The following is a 15,155-nucleotide window of genomic DNA, read 5'->3' as shown; positions in this document are numbered from 1 at the left end:
GGGTCTCAGGGGAGAATGGAGATGGGAGATCACACAGTATGAAAAAGAACCTTGTCAGTGTGGGTGGGTCTCAGGGAGAGAAAGGAGACAGGAGATCACACAGCATGAAAATGAACCATGTCAGTGTGGGTGGGTCTCGGGGGAGAATGGAGATGGGAGATCACACAGCATGAAAATGAACCATGTCAGTGTGGGTGGGTCTCGGGGGAGAATGGAGACGGGAGATCACGCAGCAATGAAAATGAACCACGTCAGTATGGGTGGGTCTCAGGGGAGAATGGAGGACAGAAACAGGCATCGAGCAGATGCTCAGAGCCATGCAGCCTAGGAGCAGCCACGCAGGAGAATTTCCTCACATCAGAGTTCAAAACTCCAGCCGAGGCAACAGAGCAAGACCCTGCCTCAAAAAGACAATGGAAAGTTCAAAAACTAAATGGCATATTTTTTGGGATGTACACATACATGGTGAAAGAAACATACTGTGAAGAAAAGTACAGGAAGAACAAAGACGAAAGCAGGAAGTGATTCCCTCTGTAGGAGAAGGGAAGGGACTGGGATTGAGGCAGGGCCTCCAGGGAGCATCCAAAGTTATGTCTCTTCACATTCTATTCCCTAAACCTGGCGAAGATCCTCTGTGTCCAATGTGTCAATATTCTTTATACCTTACCCATATTGTATCAATGCTTCATTTCTATTCAATATTTAGAAGACAGTTATAAACAAGATATGCATTCAATAGCAAGATGGCCGATGAACATCAGGAAGGAACATCCATGAGGTTCCATCCACAGAACCTCACCATGGATACACTTGTGATCAAGGGCCTGGTCTCCCTTCATGACACAGTCAGAGAGCAGTGGCTGCACCATCTTAGCAGGGGAGTAGGACCAGCTGGGACAGGGTCCTTCTGTGACACCTGCTGCATCGCCAGGCTGTGCGAACGGACTCAGCTGCCAGAACTCACAGAACATCAGTATCAGCACCGAAACCTCACAGGAAAAACGGTAAGTTCTGGTTCTCCATTAATAGTAACTCTCAGATTAATCTCGGTCATCCATCGCTTCTCCAAGAAATAACTTTTTATAGCTTTGCATGGGTCTATTTTTCAATTTATATTTCATTTTACTAACTGATTGAAAAGATATATATTGTGTGGTGTGTGATTTTGTCTGTCAGGATAATCATAGTTTAATTTGTATTACTATTATACCAATATCATTTAATTTTTTTTAACCTTTTCAATTCCCATGGGTATTAATCAGGATCTTTCTGTCTCGTGAGACAGAAAACAAATCCAAACTGTGTAAGAGAAAAAGGAATGTATTGATCACGAGGACTGAGAAGCTCCCAGGCTTAACTTGCTTGGGATTCAGCTACATGTACAGTTTCAAGTGGGGTCCTGTAACTCTCTCTCTCTCTCTCTCTTCTTCCCCAACATCGGCTCCATGTTTAGCTCCATGAACTTCAGACTTAAACAGCATCACTGGCTCCTGACCAGGATTCCAGTTCCACGAACCTCAAACTAGAACACCAGCCCGGCTTCTCTGCAGGTCTCCAGTTCTAAAACCTAAGACATCAGTGGCAGTACCTACTCCTCCCGGGGAATCCAGCTCCGGGACCCTCAGACTTGAACAGCAGCACCAGCTCCTCTGCAGATCTCCAGCTCCACCACCCTCAACTAGAAACACCAACACCGGCTCCTCCGCAGGTCTCCAGCTCCACAGCCTAAGACGTCAGAGGCAGCACTGGCTCCTCCCGTAGATTCCAGCTCTGGGACCCTCAGATTTGAACCGCAGGGTCACCTCCTCCCTGGATCTCCAGCTGCACGACTCTCAAACTAGAACATCGGCTCCTCCCAGGGTCTCCAGCTCTACAACCGTCAAACTAGAACACCATCAGCTCCTCTCTGGGTCTCCAACTGCATGACCCTCAAACTAGAAAAACAGCAGCAAACTGAAAAAACTCCCTGGGTTTTTCTAGTTTGAGAGTCATGCCCAGCTGGACGCCCAGGAAGGAGCTGATTTTACTCTAGTTTGAGCATCATGGAGCTGGACACCCAGGGAGGAGCTGGTGTTTTTCTAGTGTGAGGGTCATGGAGCTGGACACCCTGGGGTTGGGCGGGGGGGCAGTGTTTTTCTAGTTTGAGGTCATTTGAGGGTCAGGTGCACGACCCTCACACTAGAAAAACACCAGCTCCTCCCCGGATCTCCAGCTCCACAACCCACAAACTAGAACTTCAGCAGCTCCTCCCCTGGTCTCCAGCTCCACGACCCTCGAACTAGGAAAAAATCAGCTCCTCCCTGTGTCTCCAGCTCCGTGACCCTCTGATCAGAAAAACATGAACTCCTACCTGGGTCTCCGGCTGCAGGAGCCTCAAACTAGAACATCAGCTCATCCCCAGGTCTCCAGCTCCATGACCCTCAGACTTAAACAAGAGCAGCACCAGCTCCTCCCGGGGTCTCCAGCTCCACGATGCTTGAAATAGGAAAACATCAGCTCCTCCCGGTGTCTCCAGCTTCAGGACCCTCTGATCAGAAAAACATCAGCTCTCTTATGGGTCTTCAGCTACAGGAGCCTCAAATTAGAATAACATCAGCTCCCCCCGGGTCTGCAGCTGCACAACTCACAGCCTAGAACAACGTCGGCTTCTCTCCAGGTCTCCAGCTGCTGGACACTCAAACTAGAGCATCGGCCCCTCCCTGGATCTCCAGCTCCATGACCTTTTGATCAGAAAAACATGACCCGCTACCTGAGTCCCCAGACACAGGAGCCTCAAACTAGAACATCGTCAGCTCCTCCCCAGGTCTCCAGCTGCTGGACACTCAAACTGGAACATCAGCTCCTCTCCAGCTGTATGACACTCATACTAGAAAAATGCCAGCTCCTCCCGGGTTCTACAGCTGCACGACCCTCCAACCAAAAAACACCTGCTCCTCAAAGGGTCTCCAGCTGCACAGCCCTCAAACTGGAACATCAGCTCCTCTCCAGTTGCAGGACACTCATACTAGAAAAATGCCAGCTCCTCCCAGGTTCTACAGCTGCACGACCCACAAACTAAAGAAACCCCAGCTCCTCTCTGGGTCTGCAGCTGCACGAACTTCAAACTAGGTCACCTCTCCCCCTGGATCTCCAGCTCCACGACCCTCACAGAGGAACAGCCACATCGGCTCCTTCACTGTCTTCAGCTCCACAACCTAAGACCTCAGTGGCAGCACCAGCTCCTCCGTGGACCTCCAGCTCAACGACTCTTAGACTTAAAAGGCAGCGTCGGCTCCTCCCCAAGGTTCCAGCTCCACCACCCTCAGATTTGAACAGTGGTAGCACCAGCTCCTGTCCGGGTCTTCAGCCCCACAACCCTCCCTGCACAATCCCTTCTCATGAAATTCAGCAGTCAAGAAAACTGCAGCGGAAGTAAATAAATAATGTTTTGTTGTCAAATCAATGTCTCTTTTACGTTCATGAGTTAACTTTTCTACTTTCCATTAACCTTGCAATCTACTTATGTCCAATGTGAGGTAGAACCACAACATTTGAAATGACGTTTAAAAACTTAGTAATATTTTTTAATATGATCATCACACAGCTGTAGATGCGATCTTATTTCTCTCTGCCTGTGCAGAAGTCTTATGAAAATTCAAACTATGGATTTACTTTGTCGAGATTCCCAGAATACACATTAATCCCAAATGTTACTCCCCTCCTTAAAATCTTTTAACATGTTCCCATCACCTGAGCATAAATGCCAGCTCCCATTCATAGCCCACAGTGTCCAGCACGGCCCTGCCCTCTGCCCTGGTCTGTGGACTCCCCTCTTAAATGCCAGCTCCCATCCACAGGCTTCAGTGCCCAGCACGGCCCTGCCTTCTGCCCTGGCCTATGATTTCCACTCTGGTGCCCAGCCCGGCCCTCCTCTCCCCTCTGCCCTGGCTTATGGTCTCCCCACTTAAATGCCAGCTCCCATCCACAGCCCACAGTGCCCTTATGGCCCTGCCCTCTGCTCTGGTCTAAGGTCTCTCCCCTCTGTTGTTCCCTTCCTGCCGGACAGGCCTCTGTCAGTTCCTCAAACCACACAGGCTCAGGCCTGACTCTGGGCCTTTGCCCTGCTGTGCCCTCTGCCTGGGGTGCCTTTCCTGGGCTCCGCATCCTCCTCAGCTCGCTCAACTCCAGCCTGCTGGTCGCCCCTCAGGTAGATGAACACACGGTGTCCTCCTGCCCCACCGGCCTTCGCACAGGCTCTTCTCTGTGCCAGACACACTCCCCCGTCACCATCAGGGTTTACTCGCTACACACCATTCATCCTTGGAGTCTCTGCTGAAATATCGCTCCCTGCCCACCCCCTCACTGGAACTTAACCTTGGTTCGGTTGCCAACCCCCGTCTCCTGACTCCAGGAAGCCAGATGCTATCCTAGCACTCGGAACGTCCCCACTGCCACATTTTTCACACCGGTGATCACCGTGTTAGGTTGGTGCAGACGTCATCGCGGTTTTTGCCGTTACCATCACCAGCTCCTCCCACTTTTTTTTTTTTTTTGCCATTACTTTTAATGACTGCTGCACCAGCCTATTAGAATCATTTATATTCATCCACCCATCATCTGCCTTCCCCTCTAGAAAGGAAGCTCCGTAAGAAGAGAGGCCAAATCTACTCAAATCACTCCAGCTTCCCAGCACACTGCTTGTCAATAATCATTTACCGACTGACTGACAGAGAAATGCCGTCACCGTTGCTGGGATGAGGCACACGACACGCCCCTTTGAAAGCCACTGTCATGGACGGTTAGCATTTGCTCTTCACTCCTGCACCCGTGGCGTGGCTGGGCTTAGGCTGATCTAGTCTGGGCTTGACTCCAGGCTGAGCGTGGGAACCATGTGTGCTCCACACACCTCTCATCCTGCAGCCAGAGCCGCTGTCCCCCGGGGCACGCGCATCTCGTGGGGAAAATCAAGAGCCTTAGAGGGCAGGCCTGGCAGTGCCCGCACATTCCAGGCTTCTGCTCGTGCCGTGTCCGTGCAAATCTCGTTGGCAGAAGTTAAGTCACCCAGCCACAAGCAACACCTGTGGGATGGATAAGTCCATCCACCCTCCCTCGGGCCCTGGCTAGGCTGCAGCTGTGTCATACTCTTACTGGGGGAGTGAAAAGTTGAGGCCCAACATTAAATCACTCACGACAAGAAATGTCGGCGTCTGTGTCCCCACGCTGGAATCATTTTTCACCAGCGGGTTCGCCTGAGCTGACTTCCCTTTGCAATGGTGTCTGCAGGTTTAGGCCAATGCTGTTCCCCGCGGAGGACAGAGAAGCCTCAATCGGCCTCCATCTGTTGGGAAGAACAAGACATTAGCTTGGCACAAAACAACCACAAGCCCCAGGTGGCCCCGCCCCGGAGACAGGAGAGGAGCCGAGAACTGTGGAAGCTCAGGGAAGCTGTGTCCCCAGCCCCTCCCCTGTGTCCCCAGCCCCTCCCCTGTGTCCCCAGCCCCGCCCCTGTGTCCCCAGCCCCGCCCCTGTGTCCCCAGCCCCTCCCCTGTGTTCCCAGCCCCGCCCCTGTGTCCCCAGCCCCTCCCCTGCATCCCCAGTCCCTCCCTGCATCCCCAGTCCCTCCCTGCAAGCTCCCATCTCTGCTTCCTTCCTTCCTTCCTTCTTTCTTTTTACTTTCTTTTTTCTTGAGACAGGGTCTGGCTCTATCACCCAGGCTGGAGTGCAACGGTGCAATCTCGGCTCACTGCAACCTTCACCTTCTGAGCTCAAGCAATCCTCCCTCCTCAGCCTCCCAAAGTGTTGGGATTACAGGCATGAGCCACCAAGTCCAGCCTGCTTTATTTTTCTTCATAGTGCTTGGAACCTCCCTTTTTGTGTGTGTGTGGATGGAGTCTCACTCTGTTGTCAAGGCTGGAGTGCAGTGGTGTGATCTCGGCTCACTGCAACCTCCACCTCCCAGGTTCAAGCAGTTCTCCTGCCTCAGCCTTCTGAGTACCTGGAACTAGAGGCGCGGCCGCCACACCCGGCTACACCTGGATCTCAGAGACTTCTGGCCTCCAGAACTGTGAGACAACAGGTTCCTGCTGTGGAAGCCCTCAGTCCCCTGCGGTGGGAGCCTGCGGTGGGGCGGGGCAGCCCTGGCGAGGGTCCACGTGGCCCAGCCCTGGAGCCTGCGGTGGGGCGGGGCAGCCCTGGCGGGGGTCGCATGGCCCAGCCCTGGAGCCTGCGGTGGGTGGGGCAGCCCTGGCGGGGGTCCGCGTGGCCCAGCCCTGGAGCCTGCGGTGGGTGGGGCAGCCCTGGCGGGGGTCCGCGTGGCCCAGCCCTGGAGCCTGCGGTGGGGTGGGGCAGCCCTGGCGGGGGTCGCATGGCTCAGCCTGAGGCGGTGAAGGAGGCTCCCCTGGGATGCAGCCGTCATCCCTGTTTCAAAGCAGTTTTCTGTTTTGCTTTAATCAAATCTTAGTCCAACAACGGACGGCAATGTTGTAGATGTGTTAAAAGTAGAGCGTGACTGACACTGAAGACGGCTTCTCACTCCCCCTAAAACTGCGATTCTGAGGTTAAAATTCGGTATAAAACGTTCTACTGCCCCAGGACGATCTCAGAAGAGGAAGGTCATTTTAATGCAATGTTGGCAGGAGAGTTGGAATGATTTAGATGAGAAAGCTACATAATAAAAAATATTTCACAAAGAGCTCAGTGTAAGAAACATGGAAATGGAAGGGCCAGGAGCAGCAGCTCACACCTGTAATCCTAGCACTGTGGGAGGCCTAGGCGGGCGGATCATGAGGTCACCGATCGAGTCCACCCTGGCCAACATGGTGAAACCCTGTCTCTACTAAAAATACAAAAAATTAGCGTGGTGGCGGGCACCTGTAACCCTGGCTACTTGGGAGGCTGAGGCAGGAGAATCGCTTGGATCCGGGAGGCAGAGGTTGCAGTGAGCTGAGATCGCGCCACTGCACTCCAACCTGGGCAACAGTGCGAGACTCCACCTCAAAAAAAAAAAAAAAAAAAGAAAGAGAAAGATGGAAATGGAGCTGTAACTAGCCACGTGGGAGCCATGAAGAGCAGAACTGAAAACCACCCACTTCTTATGCATTCCTCACTTTCAACAGAAATTTTTAAAATCATCATTTATCAACACCCTGGCCACTGCTCCTCGCCACCGCACCTCCCCACACAGCCCTTCAGAGTCCAAGCTCTCCTCAGTGCCGCCACCCCGAACCTGGAGCTCAAAGGAGGACGGTGGCAGCCTGTGACCTCTGCAAACACGGCGCCCGCCCCGACTCTCCACAGAAAGACCCCCTGTCCCACCATTGCCATCGCTGGGAAGCTGTTGGTCAACAGGATGAAGACGTCAGTCTAGCATTCCATCGCCTTGTTCACACCCAAAGTCACCTGGACGTGGGGCACGGGCGTGGAGCTGGGATTATCCACTCCAGCATGACCTCTGCATGGCATCCAAGGACAACATCTCAAAAGTAGAAAACACCAACTATTAAGAATAAAAGTCAACCATATGGAAGAAGTTGCTAGTAATTTCCACCCTCTACAGCACCAGTGACACAGAAGGCTGCTTTCATTTGCCTTGGTTTGGGTTGGGTTCTGTTCACTAGGTGGTCGTTTTTATTCATTGACTTTCCCTCCTGCCCAGGGAAGGGGCCGCAGTGAATTAAGCATCTGTTCGCCCCGTACCAACCTTGCACCTACAGTACATTCTCAGCAAGAAAAGAACCCAGACTGGAAGCCGCCCTCTCTCTGAGCCGGTCGGGACCTGAAACCCAGCCTCCTGCCTCCGTTTGCTGGGCTGGACGGAGCTCCTGGCATTGTCGGCTTCTGAGGCGACCCCAGCACCTTGGTGTAGACTTTCTGCCTAGTGGCTTGTGTTTTAAAGCATTTCGTTATTATCCACTGGAAGGTTTAAATAGATAACTATACATTTTCTTTTAGAAATGTAAACATGGGTTTTGAGTATGAAAGAGACTCCATGGAAATGTTGGTTACAGAACTTAAAACACAGGGCCTGCGATCATGAAGAAAACACACCCCACGTAGGAACCTGTGGTCGTCGCATCAGAGAACGCGCTGCCCCCGCAGGAAACCGTGGTCATAACATGAGGAAACCCGCAGCCCCCCATGCAGCTGACGCTCTTCCTTTCCGTTGGCATCAGCACCGGTGTCCGGCGTCTCTGACGAGTCTCAGCAAACCACAGCCCCAAGTCCTGTCGGGACGTTGTTTTATCCCATAATTGTCTACCTGGTTGATATTTTCATAAGTAGACAATCTTGACTGTGATCTTAACTTGTTACCTGCGTAGGTAACTAGTAAAAACTTACAGTAACGTAAAAACCTGTGTGCATCCTTAGAGTGAAGACGTCTTCTGTTTATGAAGTGTTTGCCATGCATCTGTTTTTATACAGGTACACATGCCTTAAAATGTTCTAATTCACAGAAAAAAAAAAAACCTACAAACATAGAAGGCATTTAAGATGAACTGAATTCCAAAACAGCGATGAACACACTGACAGTAATCGAAGGTGAAATTTTCTGCATTAGTGATCATTTATGAAAGATATGAAACTCCCTTCAATACACACATTCAATTTTTAGGTTTTGAAAACGTCAACTGTGTTGTATAATTTTGACTTTCGCTTTCCCTTTTTTTGTGATTTCTGCTTTTAATTTTTTTTTTTTAATAAAAAGGTTTAAAATGGTTTTAAATGACCATTCATGGCTCCTCCCCTGGACCAGTCGGTCCTTCCCAAAGCACAGTTGTGTGTCCCCCGTGCACACTGGCAATCACGCAGTCACACTGTGTGTTCCTTCTGTGTGTTGTGCACACTGGAAAACACATGGTCACACTGTCATTCCCCGTCGGCCCCCACGGCCTCGAGCACGAGTATTGCCTGGAGTCCACAGACATCTCGGGTGTCACTGGGAGGCAACTCTCCTGGGCCTGGCGTTGGATCTGCTCTGTTCCCGGGGTGTTCCCTGGTGCCAGCAACCGTGCCTGCCCGGGGTGCTTGTGAGAAGTGACCAATCTTCTATGGATGATTATTTTATGCTCACTTTTGTGTGTTTCTGTCTTCTCTGTAGAATTGTGACCCCCCCCCAGGCTCTGAGACTCAGGGGAGGTGCCGGCACCCCAATCTGTCACCTGGGTGGGGGCACAGCAGCCACCCCCTCCTAGTTCATCGAGGCCCCTGAAGAGGCTGCTCCAGCCTTGTCCATTAGTCAGTTTAAAAACACTAAGTGCCTTTTTGTTGATGTTCATTTTAAAACACAGAGCACAAGGACTTCTCAGCAGGTCGCCTTTTGTTAAAGGTTAAAGGTCGCCTTTTGTTAAAGGTTAAAGGCCACCTTTTGTTAGCATGACTTGGGCTGAGACAATGTGGAACTAGGAAGGGAGAGAGAGACAAGGAGAAAGATTTAGTTTTAGGGAAATGGCTCGCGTGACCGTGGAAACTGGCAGGTCCAAAGTCTGAAGGATGGGCCCTCGGCTGGAGACCCGGGGAAGAGCCTGCACTGAGGGTCTGGTCTGAAGCCATCGGACGCTGAATTCCTTCCTGCCGAGGGGGTTTATCTCTGTTCTAGTCAAGCCTTCAAGGGATCGGAGGAGACCCACCCACACTATGCAGGCTCCTCTTCTTTACTCACAGCTCACCCATCCAGCGCCTTCCAGAGGCCTCCAGAGTAATGTCCCGTCAAAGACCTGGGCACGTGGCCCCGCCGAGCGGAGGAATACAGCGGCGGGGGAACACAGCGGCGGAGGGACACAGCGGCGGAGGGACACAGCGGCGGAGGGACACAGCGGCGGAGGAACACAGCGGCGAGGGGACACAGCGGCGGAGGGACACAGCGGCGGGGGGACACAGCGGCGGGGGGACACCGCGGAGGGGGGACACCACGGAGGAACACAGCAGGGGAATACAGCGGAGGGGGGGACACAGCGGCGGAGGAACACAGCGGCGGAGGGACACAGCGGCGGGGGGAACACAGCGACGGAGGAACACAGCGGCGGGGGGACACCGCGGAGGGGGGACACCGCGGAGGGGGGACACCGCGGATGAACACAGCAGGGGAATACAGCGGAGGGGGGGACACAGCGGCGGAGGAACACAGCGGAGGGGGGAAACCGCGGAGGGGGGAAACCGCGGAGGGGGGACACCGCGGAGGGGGGACACCGCGGAGGGGGGACACCGCGGAGGGGGGACACCGCGGAGGGGGGACACCGCGGAGGGGGGACACCGTGGAGGGGGGACACCGCGGCGGAGGAACACCACGGAGGAACACAGCGGAGGGGGGAAACCGCGGAGGGGGGAAACCGCGGAGGGGGGACACCGCGGAGGGGGGACACCGCGGAGGGGGGACACCGCGGAGGGGGGACACCGCGGAGGGGGGACACCGTGGAGGGGGGACACCGCGGCGGAGGAACACCACGGAGGAACACAGCAGGGGAATACAGCGGAGGGGGGGACACAGCGGGGGAGGAACAGAGCGGAGGGACACCGCGGAGGAATACCATCACACACGCTCAACTCTGTGAAAATCCTCAGGGATTCCAAGTGTTCTTTACTACCTATTTTCTCAAGTGTTTAAGCTACACGAAATTAGCAGAATTGGTCACAGAAACAAAAAATAAAACCTACTGAATGACTGTCAAATTTTACAAAAGCACAGACAGGCCTCCAAAGCAAGTGCTCCTAACCTGAGCTGAGCCAAGGACATTGTGTGTGTGGACGTCCCCATGGAGGGCAGTGCCAAGGACATTGTGTGTGTGGATGTCCCCACGGAGGGCAGTGCTGAGGACACTGTGTGTGCGGACGTCCCCATGGGTGACAGTGCTGAAGTCCTGGTGAGCGAGTCCGAGGGGAACGGTGCCACTGCTGCAGCACCCCCTCGCCCCAGGCCCCGGATGTGTGAGGGCTGGGAAATCCCGTCTGTCTCTCTCTGGAAGTGCACGGGGTCTCCTCCCCCAAGGAGTCTCCAGGGTGCTTCAGTGGGTTCTCTTACCCTCTCACCCAGCTCCAGCCTTGGGGGTCCTCTCACACTGGGACCATCCATCACACTGGGACCAAGGCCTGGGACGCATCCTCCACCCTCTTGCTGATGGTTTCCCATGCCGTCTGCCACCTCCGCCTTCCCAGGCCCTTCTCAAATGTTACAACTTCCTACCTGATCCTTTGATCACTGACTGCGTTTCTCATTCTTTTTTCTTTCAGGAAGAGCTCTCTGTGAGTCCAGTCTCACATTGCTATAAAGAAATATCCGAAACTGGGTAATGTATAGAGAAAAGAGGTTTAGTTGGCTCACAGTTTTGCAGGCTTCACAGGAAGCATGGCAGCTTCTGCTTCTGGGGAGGCCTTGGGAAGCTTCCAATCATGGTGGAAGGCAAAGCAGGAGCAGGCATCTCACACGGTCAGAGCAGAAGGAAGAGGGAGGTGGGAGCTGCCACACGCTTTTAAATGACCGGATCTCATGAGGACGCACTCACCAGCTCGACGACAGTGCCAAGGGATGGTGCTAAGCCACTGACGAGAATCCACCCCGAGACCCAAGTACCTCCCGCCAGGCCCCACCTCCAACGCTGGGGACTAGGAGTCAACAGGAGATTTTGTGGGGACACAGAGCCAAGCCTTTTCAAGCTCCTACACTTAATACTTGGATGATTATTCTCAGCAATCTGTTCTTGTTCCATGAATGCATATTCCCATCATCTCTTAGAGGGTAGTCATTTTTTTGAAATTATCCATATTCTCTGATTATTTGTTTTCTCTGGGCTTTTTGATTTCTTTATTTTGGTTTTTATCTTGACCGCTACATGTCTGTACTCGTTTAAAAGAGGAAAGCTTCAAATGTGGGTTTACCAAGTAACCCCATACCACCCTCCAACAGAAAACAACTAAAAGTCTGGAAAAAGATGTAAGAAAACATTCTTGAAGACGCCAGAGGGCTGATAGTAAGGAAGGGGCGGCTGAGTCGGAATGTGCAGTAGAACAGGGGACCCGGTGGGGAGTGTTCACTCAGGGACAAGCCTCCCTGGGGCTGTTTCCCAACTGAAGAACCACAGAGGCTGAGCGTTGGTGAGGGGCTTGGGGGCCGAGCCCAGATCCACAGGACCCCGGGCTGGTCCTCCCTGAGAGCACAGCTCCCCATAAGTCAACTCGGTCTCCAGAACTGGACCAAAATTACCCCAAAGTTTTAGCAGAATGTGCAGATGCCCTACAGAGCAAATGTTACTTCTTTCTTTCTTCTTATCTCACTTTAGTAAGAAAAATTACCTCTTTGATTTTTCTACTAAAATGCTTGACATGTAATCGATGATAATCAGATACCCAGGAGGAAGGAGGATATCAGCAGAATCTCCTTAGAATAAAAGAAATGAACAGTTTAAGCAGATCCAGTGAGGCTCAATTCATGGAACTATCTCAGATGGACAAACTATGACCAGCGTCATTGGGGCAGCCTGGCCTTGGAGGGTGGCCTGGACACAGGTGTCCCCATGGCCTTGGAGGGTGGCCTGGACACAGGTGTCCCCATGGTCTTGGAGGGTGGTCTGGACACAGGGGTCCCCATGGCATTGGAGGGTGGCCTGGACACAGGTGTCCCCATGGTCTTGGAGGGTGGTCTGGACACAGGGGTCCCCATGGCATTGGAGGGTGGTCTGGACACAGGGGTCCCCATGGCATTGGAGGGTGGCCTGGACACAGGGGTCCCCATGGCATTGGAGGGTGGTCTGGACACAGGTGTCCCCATGGCATTGGAGGGTGGTCTGGACACAGGTGTCCCCATGGCATTGGAGGGTGGCCTGGACACAGGGGTGCCCATGGCATTGGAGGGTGGCCTGGACACAGGGGTCCCCATGGCCTTGGAGAGTGGCCTAGACACAGGGGTCCCCAGAGCAGGACAGGAGTTCAGAATTAGACCCAGGTACATATGGTCAATGGATTTTGAACAAAGTTTCCCAAGGAAATTCAGTGGGGAATGAATAATCTGTTTAATAAGTTGCACTGGAACAGTGAAAACTTGAATTCTGAAAGGAAACTTTGATCATAACCTCACATCATATATAAAATTAAAAGATTAGAAAATGAGACATAAACTCATTTTGTTCAAAGATGGCATGATTGTGTTTGTAGAAGACCACAAGGAACTTATGGAAAGATTATGAGAATTAATTAATATGTTGAGTAAGTGTGTTGGATACAAGGTAGTGAAACAAAAACACAATTTTATATCAGAAACAAAGAGAAAATGAAATTGGAAAACTATAAATAAGTAGGAAAAAATCTAAGCAGGATATGTGAGAGCCTTACACAGAAAATCATGAGATACTATTGACAGAAATTAAGTCAATCCTAGACACATGAGAGGTACACTCTATTTTTACATTGAAAGACTCCACTTTAGTCCACCTCAAGCTCACTGGTAACTCAAGACAACTCCATTCAAAACTCCAGTAGGTTTTGTTGTGTTTCTGAGAAAATTTCCATCCTTATCTACAATTTTTGCAGGAATCCCAAGGAGGATTGCACAGCTCGGGAATGAGGCTTACCATAAGCTAAACTAATAGGAAAACAGACCCTGAGAAGATTAAACAGCGGCCGTTTGTATTTTGGGTAAAGAAGAGTTAATGAGAATTTGTTCTTCCCAAGTCTAAAGTAAATGGAGCATCCTTTTTAAAATTCCATTAATGCATTTCACTAAGAAGCATTAACGAGAAGACGATCGGCTGAGGGAAGCTGGCCAGGGCATTGTGGGCGTCTGGGTTTGGCTGGTACAACGTTTCACAATTGTGTTTTCTCACACACCTCTTTTCTCAGGAATGATTCAAAAAGCTGATTTCATCTCTCCCCTGGAGGTGTGAAGATATTACATAGAAATTCACTGTGGAAGGGGGAACAGAGGAAGAGAATGAGGTTTCTAATGACATGTCAAGCTGTCTGACTTTGCGGCTGAGTGCGTCTTTACTTCTCATGAAATGAATTTGAGGTCCATTAAAAAATGGGATGAATATAATCCTCAGAATATTAACATAAGTAGCAGAATATAAATCTCAAAAATGCTTCTGAGGTGTAAATTGTTTTATCACAACTGTTTTTGAAGGTAGCTAGACTTATGAGAGATTGTTATATCTAAAGTGCTACATAAGGAAATCCAACTTTCAGCTTCGATTATTTAATTTGGTAGACTAAAATATCCTCCTAGTATTGGAGAAAAGGCTAAAATTAAAAATTGTATTTTTTTGAAACTCAGGAGACACTGTTGTCTTTAAAGGTTGAATAATTTACGTATAATTGCACTAGCGTGAGCTGTCTATCACTTTTACTCTGTAATATAATTGAAATTTTAATGTTTCCATTAAAACAGTCGGCCAGGCGCGGTGGCTCACGCCTGCAATCCCAGCACTCTGGGAGGCCGAGACGGGTGGATCACGAGGTCAGGAGATTGAGATCAGCCTGGCTAACACGGTGAAACCTCGTCTCTACTAAAAATACAAAAAATTGGCCAGGCGTGGTGGCGGCGCCTGTAGTCCCAGCTACTCAGGAGGCTGAGGCAGGAGAATGGCGTAAACCTGGGAGGCGGAGCTTGCAGTGAGTTGAGATCCGGCCACTGCACTCCAGCCTGGGCGACAGAGCGAGACTCCGTCTCAAAAAAAAAAAAAAAAAAAAAAAAAAAAAAAAAAAAACCGTCATAAAATACACTTTTTTAGCAAAAAGGAAACCAAATGTGACCATGAGATAATTTTTCAGGGCCAGCTTTTCTCAGATGTCTTATATTTTATGTTTGTTATAAAAAGGAGCATCTTTCTCTGAGGCAAATCTATGCAATTTCTGATTCTACATGCTCTGTGTTTAGTATTTTTTGACTCAAAAATGACACTATTAGGATAATAATTATGACCCCAAGCAGGCAAATACTTGCTTTTAGAAGACTAATAATCATGAGGTTTTCCACCCAAAATGGATCTAAGGACGATACTTTGGTGTTCATTTGGTTTATATGCAAATTTAGGTACAATGTATAGGTAATCAGCACGTAGGAAGAACAAGAGCTGGGTCTGGAGTGTGGACTCACCTTTAAAGCACTTTACACGTGTGTTCAATATTACATTAGACCCTGGTAGAGATGTTAATTTATCCTGAGTCTAGGATTTACCACGTTAAGATATCAA

General features: G+C 50.9%; 1 long non-coding RNA gene across 1 annotated transcript; it reads left to right on the top strand.

Moving 5' to 3' along the window:
- The first annotated feature begins 867 nt into the window (after window positions 1–867).
- Window positions 868–2,447, top strand: LOC112425219 (uncharacterized). The gene is made up of 3 exons (XR_011610236.1): window positions 868–1,004; window positions 1,454–1,708; window positions 2,313–2,447. It is a non-coding gene; the product is annotated as an uncharacterized lncRNA (long non-coding RNA).
- The last annotated feature ends 12,708 nt before the right edge of the window (window positions 2,448–15,155 follow it).

Source organism: Macaca nemestrina, chromosome 11 (genome assembly GCF_043159975.1).
Source record: "Macaca nemestrina isolate mMacNem1 chromosome 11, mMacNem.hap1, whole genome shotgun sequence".
Classification (NCBI taxonomy): domain Eukaryota; kingdom Metazoa; phylum Chordata; class Mammalia; order Primates; family Cercopithecidae; genus Macaca; species Macaca nemestrina.
This window is presented reverse-complemented; position numbering and strand designations above follow the sequence as displayed.